This window comes from Pleurodeles waltl, chromosome 9 (genome assembly GCF_031143425.1).
Source record: "Pleurodeles waltl isolate 20211129_DDA chromosome 9, aPleWal1.hap1.20221129, whole genome shotgun sequence".
NCBI classification, from domain to species: Eukaryota; Metazoa; Chordata; class Amphibia; order Caudata; family Salamandridae; genus Pleurodeles; species Pleurodeles waltl.
In genome coordinates, this window is record NC_090448.1 from 414,034,548 (window position 1) to 414,048,139 (window position 13,592).

A 13,592-nucleotide genomic window follows, 5' to 3' on the forward strand; every position below is an offset into this window, starting at 1 on the left:
CTATGAGCCTGATACTTTGCTGATGACTCATGACCTGGAGACGAAGACTGACTCGTAGCTGATCTATCTTGGGTAGGTAGCTATAACAATGTGACTGACTAATGCGTGCTTTTTCTTCTAGGTACCAACTGCGCTTTTTAAAATGTTTCTCTCTTTTAGATAGATTTTTTTCCAAATTAATGGTTTTTGTCTAAATTGTTTTCGCATGAAGACCCACATGCTGATGCTAATCTGGGTTAGGTAGGCTGACAAGGGTGACTTTAACAGTGACAACTGACTGACTGAATTGCATTGCTGAATTATTCCATAATTGTTAAAGAATTGCTGACTTATGTTGTTGCTATTGATTGCTCGAGATTCTTTTGACGAACAATTGCTTTGTGATGATTAATAAAGCTTGATGAACAATAAAGTCGAACAAGGATTTTTGATTAGAATTGTAGCTAATAGGGAATAAAAACGTTTAAACAAGTTGAGAGTTATGGTATTTTTTATTAGATAGGGGTTTTCTTAATGTTTGTCTATTTATTGTAGTGATTAATAATGGTCCATTGGTCTACCACTTAGATGGGATACTCCATGCGATCCAAAGTGTTCATCGACCTATACGTGTCCCCTTGTAAGTTTACTTATTTAGGACCAGGCGCGCTAGCACTATTATTGATGTCTCCCTATTTATTTAGATTGAGAAAGGTAAATTGTCAAAGTATACTAGAGGAAGCAATATTGAATTATCTCTGTACTAAATATTGAGGTGAGCTTTTTTCCAGCCACAGTCTAGGTAATGCCGTCCTAAGGGACATTTTCAACTTTTGAAAGAATGTACGATTTTCTTTAATTGTAGGACATGATCTGTACCTTGACAGAGGAAGACCACCCAATAAGCAAATCAAATGGTCAAAATACTGAGAGATCACCACTTGCTCACCCATTAGTTGTGGACAATTCATTCATTCACCTGAGCCTAAAGGAACACTGTGTTCTTTTATTTTTTTCCACTTACCCTAGTTCCAAGGAATTTTGGGTTGCCCCAGGTTTATTTAAAGGACAGACAACTTACAGTACCACAACGCTTTGCTTTCAGGCGTACTTGTTTTTATTTGTTCAGAATTTAAGTTTCGATCTGGATAAGACAATATCTCTAATTAGCCATGTTACCTAGTTGCCTCCTACCTGTTCGGCATTGTTACATGTTTTAAGGCAAATCCTACCTCTCCTGCCTAACACTGTGTGACAACTAGTCTTCCAGCTGACTATTCTAAGTCAACTGGAATATGCTAACTCCTTATTTTTGGATGATCGGGCACATGCTGCAAATCGCCTACAGAGAGTACAAAGTGCAGCAGCCAGTTTGTTATTACAATGACATTGTCACTTGTCTGTCTACACTGCTCTGAACTCGCTGCACTGGCTGTCAGTGACCAAAAAAGTCATGTTGAAATTGTGAGTGGCTCGTCTTTGGAATGGAATTCCGTCCTTCTTGCATGCTACAACTGATTTGCTGAAATTTAGAAAGGCTCTGCAAACCTGGCCGTACGTTATATAATCAGTCTTCTGTATCTTTGTGACAGTTTCTAGGGAAGTTCTCTAGTGTCAGGACACCTAAATAGGTAGCAGCGCGCTCCACAAATTAACAGAACATTACATTTGATTTGTGCTTCAAAGTACCAGGAGGCTCCAATCCATACTCTATATGTTCCTTCTTGGCTCTCTAAACTAAGGATCATATTTTTTCATTCAAAGTAGTTTAAAACAAAACTTCTCTACGGCTCGGATCTGAACTCCAGTGCACGAAAACAACACCTGCAACTCCCACAGTGGACTGTCTATCATTGTTCTATGAAGCAGTTCTATAGGGGCTGTGCCCTCCAACATTCCAGATACACCGAACTGGAAATATCGCGTTCACTTCTAACGCCGTTTATTGAAAATATTTTTAGGACTCAGAGGTGAGGCCGTTTTACGGTCGTCACAGACACTAAAAATAGTCAATAAAGTTCTCGGACCGGGGGCTTTCCTTGCAAGCTCTCCTGGCTCCCTAAATAAAAAACGTCCTTTGTCCTAATGTAGTCTACTTAGAATCCACAGTTTGTACCTAGAATTCTCAGTTTTACTTTTTACTGAATTTTACACATAAACGCAGACAGAATATGTTTCCATCTCCCTACTGTTAAAAGTGGAAGAATACAGTCAATGGCTGCGAATGACGTTTATTATACAAATAAAATCCTAATGAAAGTTTAAGAGAAGAAGATGGGCACACAAGCTCCGACTACAGTGCTACATTTTGAAGTCATTACTTTATTATGTGTAGCCATTTAGTGCACTAAAATCTTAAAGACATCAATATTCTAACGTACATATATCATTTAATAAAATGCTTTCATATGTTAGCGGCTTCTTTTTTGTCCCATCAAAAAAATAAATATAAGAAAGCACCAATAAAAATATAAACTGACCGAAACTTAAAAGTAATAAATACTACGAAACTGGAAACCCTTTTCATAATCCCAAACAGGCTGTTCTCGTTGCTTGCGAGATCTTTTTGTCAAAAGCGGGCTCCTCTGCATCAGACTTTTCTCATCCCGGTTAACCTTCTTCACCCCTAGACAGGTGGCTGCAGACTCCGGCAGACTTGACCTACAGACCTCTCTCCACTTTTTCGAGAGAGAGAATTACCTTAGGCTGACAGACAGACACGACAACAGCCATGTGCAACCCTGGGTATGTCGCAAGCCTTGTCATCAAGATTACGCTTAGAGGATGGGTTCTGCACAGAAGCCAGAGGAAATGGGCTACAATAACGACTCGTCTTTTTTAACTTAAAGTTCAATTACATTAACGTCTCCAACAGCCGAACTCGCCTTTCCGGCTCGATCTCTCTCAGCAGCTGCGTGTCCTTACATACACTCTCACTCACTTAACTTCAACATAATTCAAAGCATTACAGGTATGAGCAAGTAATGCAGTACAGGATGTAAAACTCATCCCAATTTCCGTAGTTTAAGTGAGGCACGTGAGCTACTTGAAGCTTACAACTAAGGCAGGCATCAAATACATTCCTCATTGTCTAACCAGTCTCCTTCACGTTGCATGAGAAATCATTACCAATGATGAAACTAAGAATAACTAAGTCACATCTCAAAATTAGGTGATATTGTAAAATACTGAATTCATTACTAGCCAGCCTATCAGAATTTGGACTGTCCAAACGCGTGATTGTATAGCGTGACGACCCATTTTACTGCCCTCCACAGCCCTTGTCTCTCACCTCTTGTGTGTGAGCAAAAGAAAGACTGCAAGAGAGGGGAAAAGAGAAAGGAAAAGTATGAGAAATGACGATGGAGAAATAAGTAGGGACAAAGAAATGAGACAAGACAGGAGAACGGAGCTAGAGGCTGACAAAGTGACCGACCCTGAGAAACAGACTTATTGACGCTGAGAGACAGAAAGAGAGTTGAGACAAAGATTGAGGAACAGAGAAAAAAAAATAGTGACAGATTAACGGGAAGTGTGAAAAAGACTGAAGGGCTGAGCAAAGACAGAAACTGAACAACTGTTACTGGGAACAGGAACTATATCTTGCTGTGAAACTGAATGCTTCAATTCCCTTCGCAGGGAAAATTTGATGCTGGCGTGAACTAATTCTGAAAAGGTTTAGACTGACCATGCATACAGCCTCACTTGTAGAAACTAAACAGACACGTAATGGTAGTAATGTCCCCTCTTCATATTCTATACTGCTACACCTCCAACACTGCACATTATATAATTATTCAATGTCAGGGGGTCCTTATTACAACTTCGACAGGTAGACAACTGGGGGCGTGGAGGAATTTTGGTCTTTAAAACAGGGGGAAACGTATTCAGTTGCTGTGTGATTCCCTGCAGCCCTCATTTCAGTTGTCTAAGCAGAGCAGATACACATTAGGCAAGAAAGATCCTATCTACAATAACTACACAACGTGCAGTGGAAAGTAAGGTTGGATGAAGATCTCCGAGCCTCCCAAGAGCAAATAGTGATAAGTTGAGCTGAGTAGCAATTGGTACGAAACAAATCTTGAAGGAGATGAGCCCTTTTCTTACTACGAATGGACAGAAGGTCTCTAGTGAATAAGACACATGCCATGCTCATGTTTATATAAAACGGTGGCATGATTTACTGTTCTCGGCATTACCACCCAGCTTAAGGAATCAAGAAGAATAAGGCTTCGATGCCAAGGAATATTGCGGTCAATGGCTGTTTTGCCAGACTATCTTAAATTTCCTTGATTGCTATGTGTTCTGGTACTACACACACTAACTAGAAAGTTTGCTCATGACAGTGAAACCCTTGTCAGCTGTTTTTGATAGCGGGTCACTACTTATGGAATAAGGAAGACCCTGGCTTTTCAACTGAATTTTATATATGGCTTTTGAACAGCAGCAAATTAATGTTTGACTAATGGCATGCTATTTTGATTAGATAAACATTAGGTCTAAATGACAAATAGTATTTACCTTTCTCCCTCATCAGTAGGCCATACATGGCACAGTTTTAAGCACACCAACTTATGGTCATAAAAATTGGGGAAGAGGACAATGTTATGCATCGACAGAAACATTACAGAACATTAAATTTCATAAAGTTCACTTGATACTCAACCTTAACTCGTTTTTAAATTATTCATACAATTTATTTTACTTCAAATAAGTTAAGTGTGCCTACTCAATAACTTCTGTGGATAAATAAGCCACTGATTATCTCTAGACAAGTATAATTAATTTCGGATTAAACGCTTCTAGAAAAAAAGTCCTCGTGTTACATGTTTTGAACATATATTTAACATTCATAGCCTTAAGTAACATTTCAGGGTGATTTTAAACTCAGAGACTAATCTTTAGTGAAAGGACTGTCCGCTGCCCCACAGGCCAAGACTGGAAAATATTTAGCATTTTAATTACTATTATCAAAATCAAAGCTGCATCAGACAGCAAAGGTAAATTAGTATAGATTTTGTTTAGGGGAAAAAGAAGATTTCCCTACATTTGGATCTCAAACCACTCTGATGTAATTTATGTCTAACCATTCGCTTAAGCCACAAACCCAGATATTAAATGAAGCTACAAGTTCAATTAGGTTACCACACTGGTGCGATCTGCACACGAATTTTCTGTGACCACAATAAAATATCCTCGTCTTAGATAAACGTATTTAAAGATACTTCGCAATTAGCTGTTAAAAAACGTCCGAAGACCCATTGCCACGTGATAGCATGGCCTTGTCAGGGTTGCACTTCTCTTTTGTGAACAGTTTTAATAGGGATCTTGGCTGCCCACTTGCGAACTCATACCTCTGACCTTCCCTCACTCCTCAACCTTACCACGATTGCATGCACAATAACTCATGCCCGCACTTTTGAGAAAAAGCGTGCCCACACAGAACTGCCGCACATATATAAAAATAATTTGAGGAAACATTGGCCAAGGCATTCGATCAAGGTGTCACTCTTGATTTAGTGGTACAATTTCGTTCAGCGCCTTACGATACTGTGGAGACAGCACACTCACCCACGGTGACATTCAGAGTACACTGAAGAGAAAACACCCTTAAAAAACTAGCACTGATGAAGCCTATATGCCTGACCTTGACAGAGTGGATTCCCTTTTACTTTTGTTACTATAAAAGTATGTCACAGAAATATAAATAAGAAATACAAATATTGTTTTGACTAAATATGGCAGCCACGTGCTTGCAAAAACAAACAAAAAAAAAAAAAACACACACCATCTTTTAATATCATTGTATTAGAGTAGGACAGGTGCCTCCATGTAAGCGGGTGCACTCGGAACACGTAGACACTCATTTTATTGTAATGCCCAACACAGAAAATATTCTTACTGTAGGAGTGTAAGACTGACAATGACTGTAGTGGGATGACCATTAACCGATGATGTATGCACGGATGAATGACAGCTGAACTATGGAAGAAAAGGGCTGACGCAAAGCTCTACTGTGCACGTATATATTTTAAGACTTTTTTTTTATTACATGAGGCCAGAGAATCAACTAAAGCGGACTTTGGGGCAGAGCTAAAATGGGTACACGTGACTGCCACACTGTTAGCAAAGATTGCATATAAAGCAACAGCATCATCATTATTGTTCTTGCGTACCAGGCGTGCCAACTAGCATTGTACTGCTGTGTGGCACACTATTTCTTGCCTTGTCACACAGCTACATTGTGAGCTGAAAACCCCTGCACAAAGAGTATTCCAGCGCGCATGTGGGCGCTTCAGAAAGTTGGCCTCCAAAAACACCTCCTCATGACATGGGAAGTGATGCCAACTGAGTTCCTTAATGTTGTAGGAGTAGATGGGCTGTCTAGACAAGAAAGGGGGCTCAAAAGTCCCAAGCGCCAAATCCCCGCTGCCTTCCCCCTGTACAATCACATGGTGAACGTCATTCTTAGGTGCCAACATACATACCAACTGGCACGTGTGTTTTCAAAGTCATTCACTAGCTTTCAAAAACTGCTGGACTAGTTGATTTTAGTTCTCCAGAATAATAGCCTATTCCGGACTGTCCACTTTTTACTTTACCTGTCACCTTAAACTCTGTGTTGTTTCCTTACCTTTGTTTAAATTCAGAGAGTACCAACTCATAATGGGACAATTTGTTCTATAGAAGAAGGAATTTCCCTTTTTGCTGTAGTAATGGAAACATCATGGCGCGACCTGGCCTCCTTCGCCGAGTACAGTCTCAGGGAGCATCGAATCACATCCAGCGTATAAATACTCATCTGATTCGCAGCACCGAAGAAATGTGTGTGGTGGGGCAGAGGTAAAAATTGAGGTGAACGCAGAGACAGCACTCACTCGCAGATGCTACGCTGGCCTTGCCTGCGCGTAACACTACACAAAGAAGTAACCCGAGAGGACAACACTGTAACTAAATACCAGACCCCAGGAGACCTAATATACTCGAACATGTGACCCCCTTCACATAACAACACATACGTCCAACAGCCACACAGCCCACAGAACATCTTACCACCATCAACCGCTTCCGGGTGAATATCAGTCCAGAATTTCCTAGGAATGTCCGTTATTTAAGATTGATGCGGTACGCTTGCGAACAGAATAAGGGGTGATTTTATACGACGAAAAAGGACAAAGTTGTAAGAATGGCACTGAGGTACACACGAGAAACCCAATAGAGGAAAAGATCCACTAGTGGTAGATTGGTTAGGTGAACTTCTCTCATGCTATTGGCTGTTGACTTTTCTTCCGTTGTTCATTGGTTATTGCCACCGGAAGACTGTACGAAGGATTAGGATTGGCTGAGGAAGCGCTAGCCAGTTCATTGGCTGCTAAATTCGGGGAGCCTACACGTTGCCTGGCGTATTTAGTTGACTCGTATAGGTCGTGGACAGGTAAATGGGCGGGATTCAGCGTGACGCGTACGATACGCAGCACAGTCTTTTACTGCTTGGCTGTTCTGCTGTCCTTCTCTGGATGGATTACCAGCGTTGGCTAATATATGTTACTGTGTTGTGTAACGGGGCTCTACTACCCATGCTTAGCCTCTGCTGAAGCTTTCTCGTGCGACGTGTGACGATCAAGGAAAATGAGAGACAGCATAATAAAGTGATTTGATTACGAGCATACAATTTAGTTAAGCCAGGATTTGAACCCAGGTTTTCTCGTCATACACAATGCAAATTGACCGCTGGATACCTTTTCTGAACAGATTTATTTCAAAGGACAGTGCTTTGTGTTCAGTCCAGTCCATAGTTAACTGTTGGGATGTATTAAATAAATACCCAAATGATACTGCCATATAACGTTTGTATGGCTCTTAATACCCCTCTGGGGAATTAAAGTGTTTAACCATACAGATAACAAACGGCACCCTGTAGGAGGTTTGGGGTTGGAAGGGTGTTTCTGTTTTGAGGTCATGTGGTGTAGTGTTTGCACGGGTTTGGACACACCTATAATGTGGTCTCTGGTAGGGGGGAAGCCCCTTCCCCCCTAAACAGAAGAAGAATGGTTGGGTCGATGTAGTGGCCAGAAAAGTGATAAAATAGGGAAATGCGCCAGTTTATTATTCGTGATCCCCCTGCGAAGCAGTAAAGGTGTTGCTGTCAGCCTGTCTGGTTCTGTGTCGTTCCTGGAGCCCACTCAATAATGGCAACAATATGGTCCACCCCACCATTCTTGTCCACCACCCGGCCCTCCATTGCTTTCTGGGAGCGGTCCCAGCATGCTATCGTGTGCCGCAGGCCTGCCGGCAGCAGTACGCACACCTGTAGGCTGATCCAGCCTGCTCAGCCCACTACCTGCTGGCTTCCTCAGCCCGTGCTGACGGCCACGCGGCTCAGTCAGAACCGAAAGACTACGCGTCTGTTAACGCAAATGACTTAATTAAAAATTATTAATGAGTGTTTATGTGTTCTAATAATGAGTTTGTTAGAAAATGGTTAACGTAGAAAAATTAATGTGCACGTTTGAAATTGTGACCTCGGAGGATGGCCACCAGAATTAATGAATGTACTAATAAGTGACTAGCATACATGAAAATATGGAAAACATATTAAAATTATGTAGTAATATGTGATAATGAGAGTTATAACCTATGTCTTGCAATAATTGTAGGCCTTAACTTAGCAAGAGTCTTGGCCAGTCTTGCCAGGCCTCATACAGAAAGCTGAATTTCTTAGCATCTAATAGAAATGTGTTGACGAAATGAACTGACCGTGAACTGCTTATTGTTTTAAAAAAATGCTTAACTAGACCTTTTTGTGAGAACCGACGGACAGGAGATGATGTTCTAGTAATTGTAACTAATAAATGTATAACATGCATGAGATGTGCTTTCCTAGGACTCGAACAATGAAGGCACTGACTGGAGAAGAAGATGCAACATTTTTGATACCTGACGAGCCGGATGGAGGACATTGTAAAGCAGACCAATCAACGACATGTGAACTGTGAAATATTAGACTTCATAGATTTGGAATAGCACAACTATTGGCTAGAGTCATAACTTGTGATTAATTGACCAATTGGAAATTGGGGGATAGTTTGGGTAACTTCGATATAACAACGTGGCAGAGAGACAAGAGTTCAGATGTTAGAGGCAGATGCTGGATGCTGGGGGAGCGAGACTGCAAGATCTCAGAGGTGTTTCGAGATTCTGTCATTGGGCTCATATACTTGAGAGCCTGATGTGATGCTGATCGACTGATGACCTGAGGACAAAGACTGACTCTGTTGCTGATCCATACCGAGGATAGGTAGATATGACAATGTGACTGAACTATAACTTTGTGCCTTTCCTTTCTAGGTAGCAACTGCGCTGTCTAAATAGCCTTCTTAGCTAGTTGTTTTCTAAATTCCTGTCTCTAAATTGTTTTTACATGAAGTCCCACATGCTGATGTTAATCTGGGTTAGATTAGGTTTTTCTTATATAATGACTGACAGATTCAGAGACAAGTGGTTGGTGGACTGTTTTGCTGAACTCTATGAATAGAAAAGATCTATTGCCTTTGTTTCTTCTGTTGACTTTTGCTAATGCATTAGAATACGCTTGATGCAAGTTTTGATTAGATTATGTTTTTGGCGCCTTATAATAAACTAATACGGAATTTTGATTGAATTGAATTGCGTTGAATTAATCTCATGAGTTAGTATTGTAACTAATAGGGAAATAAAATCACTAAAACATATAACGAGTTGTGGTTATTCATGACTGAAAGGTCACGGTGGGATGTTTCATTGATTCATTATTAATGACAACTAATGTTTATTGAATTTATGTGTATTGACTACTTGGAACACCGACCATACCCTAGCTAGGATACTCCATGCGAATCAAAAGGTCCATCGACCTATGTGGGTGCCCTTGTAAGTTTACTTATTAAGGACCAGGTGCGCTATTACGTCCCTGCTGCAGTGGGGACGTGGTGGCGCACCAGTATTGTGGCCTGGTTCCCCGCCTTTGCACCGAACTGGAGATTGTGTTTTTGCTACGTCTGCCAAGGGCCCAGGTGTAGGCGTGCCACCCAACTTGCCTACAGGACACCATGACCCTGCCAAGCAAGCAGCTTGTTTCTTGGGTGCCTAGTTACCTGTCCCCAGCATCACCTGCCCCAGCTGCCTGCTAGAGGACATCTGTTAAAAATGGAGTCTCTAGTTGGCAGTGGGTTTGCACCCTGTCCAAGTAGGGACCCTCTCACTAGTCAGGATAAGGGAGATACCCGCTTAGATAACCCCTGCTCACCCCCTTGGTAGCTTGGCATGAGCAGTCAGGCTTATCTCAGAAGCAATGTGTAAAGGATTTGCACATATCATACAGTAATAAGTGAGAAAACTACAAAAGTACACCATACCAGTTTTAGAAAAATAGCCAATATTTATCTGTGTAAAACAAGACCAAAATGATAAAAATCCAACGTACAGTGTTAAAGATATAAATTTTGCAAGGTTTTCTCACAAATACAGTTCCTTGAAGTCAATAGCTCCACCTGGGGCCATCACAGCGTCGTTATCAACAAAACCAACAGTTCAGGCCAGCTGCGGCGTTGCAGGCCAGCTACGGTGTCGGGAAGACCCGCAAAACAGTACCTTTGGAATTGCAGGGCGTCGTGATCTTCACGGTGAGCTCCGGAGAGCGGCGCCGCTGATGTTGCGTTGTCGTTCTGAAGTCGGTGCGGGGTAATCGGGCCCTTGAAATCACAACCGTTGCAGATCGAACTCCGGGCTGATGAAGTCAAGAGCGCTGGCCAGAATGGCATTGGTGCGGCAGTGTGAAGCGGGACGATGCGACGTGCCATGCCCACAGGTCACGGTGCAGGCAACGGCTCAGTGATGGCATCCAGCGGCGTCGGTCAGACCAGGGCTGCGGTGTGAAGCGTGGCGGTGCGACGTGCGGTATCACCATGTCACGGTGCAGCCAGCAGGGTCATCGTTGCTGAAACGCTGTCTTCGGTATGCCCAAACCAGCAGTGCTGGACGGGACGGTGCTTTGTGAACCTCACGAGCGGTGTCCACAGGCCATGGTGAGGCCAGGATGCCTGGTGACGACACTAGAGTTGATGATGCTGTCGTTGGTGGAACGGGGCTGCAGTGCGGGGTGGGACGGTGCTTTGTGTACCTCACAAGTGGTGTCCACAGACCACGGTGCAGGCAGCGGCGCCGATGTCAGCAGGAGCGCCATCGTCGGGGATGCCCAGGCTGCGGTGTGAGCAGGCGATGCCGGAGTGCGCGGCCCACAGGTCGTGGTGCAAGCAGCAGCTTAGTGAAGTTGTCCAATGACAACGTCGGTGGGACCAGGGTCGCGGTGCGAAGCGGGGCAGTGTGGCTCCGTATAGTGTCGGCAGGTCACGTGCAGGCCAGTGGTGTCGGCGGCGGCTTCGCAGTGGTTTCGCCTGTTGAACAACGCAAAACACACAGTTCCCAGTGCCGCCGGTCGAGGAAACTGAAGTCTTTTGTGTCCCTGAGACTTTCAATAGGAGACAAGTTCTACTCCAAGCAGGACACACAGCAAAGTTCACTCTTTGCACTCCTTTCAGGCAGAAGCAGCAACTGCAGACCAGTCCAGCAAAACAACACAGCAAAGGGACAGTACTCCTCCTCCAGCTCTTCAACTCTTCTCCGTGGCAGAGGTTCCTCTTTATTCCAGAAAGATTCTAAAAGTCTGGGGTTTTGGGTCTTCTTCTTATACCTTGTTCTGCCTTTGTAGTTGGCAAACTTCAAAGCAAAGTCTCAAGTGTTTGCAAGATCCTTCCTTGTCCAGGCCAGGCCATAGACGCCCACCAGGGGGTCGGAGACTGCATTGTGTGAGGACAGGCATAGTCCTTTCAGGTGTCAACGACCACTCCTCCCTCCCCTCTAGCTCAGATGGCTCATCAGGATATGCAGGCTACACCCCTGGCCCCTTTTGTGTCACTATCTAGAGAGGTGCAAAACAGCCCAACTGATCCAGACAGACAATCCACAAACAGGCAGAGTCACAAAATGGTTTAAACAAGACAATGCCTACTTTCTAAAAGTGGCATTTTCAAACAGACAATTTTAAAACCAACTTCACTAAAAGATGTTTTTTTAAATTGTTAGTTCAGAGACCCTAAACTCCACATTTTATCTGCTCTCGAAGGGAATCTGTGCTTTAAGGATACTTAAAGGCAGCCCCCATATTAACCTATGAGAGGGATGGGCCTTGCACAGTGAAAGACGAATTTGCCAGTATTTTACTGTTAGGACATATAAAACACACTAGTATATGTCCTACCTTAAACATACACTGCACCCTGCCCCTGGGCCTAACTAGGGCCTACCTCAGGGGTGCCTGACATGTAGTAAAAGGGAAGGTTTAGGCCTGGCAAGTGGGTACACTTGCCAAGTCGAATTGGCAGTTTAAAACTGCACACACAGACACTGCAGTGGCAGGTCTGAGCCATGTTTACAGGGCTACTAATATGGGTGGCACAACCAGTGCTGCAGGCCCACTAGTAGCATTTGATTTACAGGCCTTGGGCACCTCCAGTGCACTTTACTAGGGACTTACCAGTAAATCAAATATGCCAACCATGGATAAACCAATCAACAGTACAAGTTACCGAGTGAGAACTTGTACTTTACCACTGATTGGCAGTGGTAAAGTGTGCAGAGACAATAAACCAGCAAACACAGACCTGAAGAACTAGGAGGAAGAAGGCAAAAGGTTCGGAGGTAACCCTGCAAAACGGGCCATTTCCAACACCATTGCTGCAGTGCACACCAGAGGCCCTATATTCCTCTGATAAGGAAGGGAGCAAGCCACCCTGCAGCCAGCATCCAACCAGGGCTAAGGACAGCAGAAAGTGCGACCCTCTCAAACTGCACACCGCCCCTATAGGACAGGACTCAGAGGCATTTTTCCCACCCAACACTGCCCAAGTCTGCCAAAGTAGCAACCGTTCATTTGTCCCCTTGTCATGTCAAGCATTCCGGCCCTCCAACCTTTCGCAATCCCCAGGCTCCCCCAAGCAAACAGCCCACTGGAAGGCATGAACTGAGTACACCACCAAGGCCAAAACCATGCTGCAAGCATTTTATAAAGTATGCCACAAGCTCTTGGTTAGCAAAGAAGGTTGTCTGCTGTGAGGCCCCCAACTTGTGCTGCTCACCTGCCTGAGATGGTGGGCTGTCCTGTTAGGACACAGGAGCCACCAGGGAATCATGAAATCAAAGAACTGGCTTCAGAGCAAAGTCTGGTTCCTCGGTATGGAACAACTGGTAGATGACATGGTAAAAGGGTGTCTTGTCTGTCAAGCAAGTGGAATGCTCGACCCGCCAGTACCGGTCATCACCGAAGATGGCCCCACGGTCCCTTAGCAGAGAGTTTGCACTGATTTTGGGAATCTTCCTGATAGATCCCATTTGTTAATAGTCATGGATGACTACTCCCAATACCCAAAAGTGGAGATTGTGCCATGCACGTCAGCGGTCATCCCAAAGATGGAGAAGATGATGGCCACACGCGGCCTTTTCATAGAGATTGGTGCAGACAACGGACCCCCATTTAATAGCCATGAATGGTCTGAATTTCTAAAGTCCTGAAACACTAA

The 13,592-nt window shown here is 43.6% G+C and overlaps 1 long non-coding RNA gene across 1 annotated transcript in view; it reads right to left on the reverse strand.

Moving 5' to 3' along the window:
• Positions 1 to 7,198, reverse strand: part of LOC138259446 (uncharacterized) — a 63,808-nt gene extending 56,610 nt beyond the window's left edge. The window contains exon 1 of the long non-coding RNA XR_011198734.1: positions 7,033 to 7,198. This is a non-coding gene — a long non-coding RNA (uncharacterized lncRNA). The remainder of the gene's footprint in view (positions 1 to 7,032) is intronic.
• Positions 7,199 to 13,592: the final 6,394 nt, after the last annotated feature.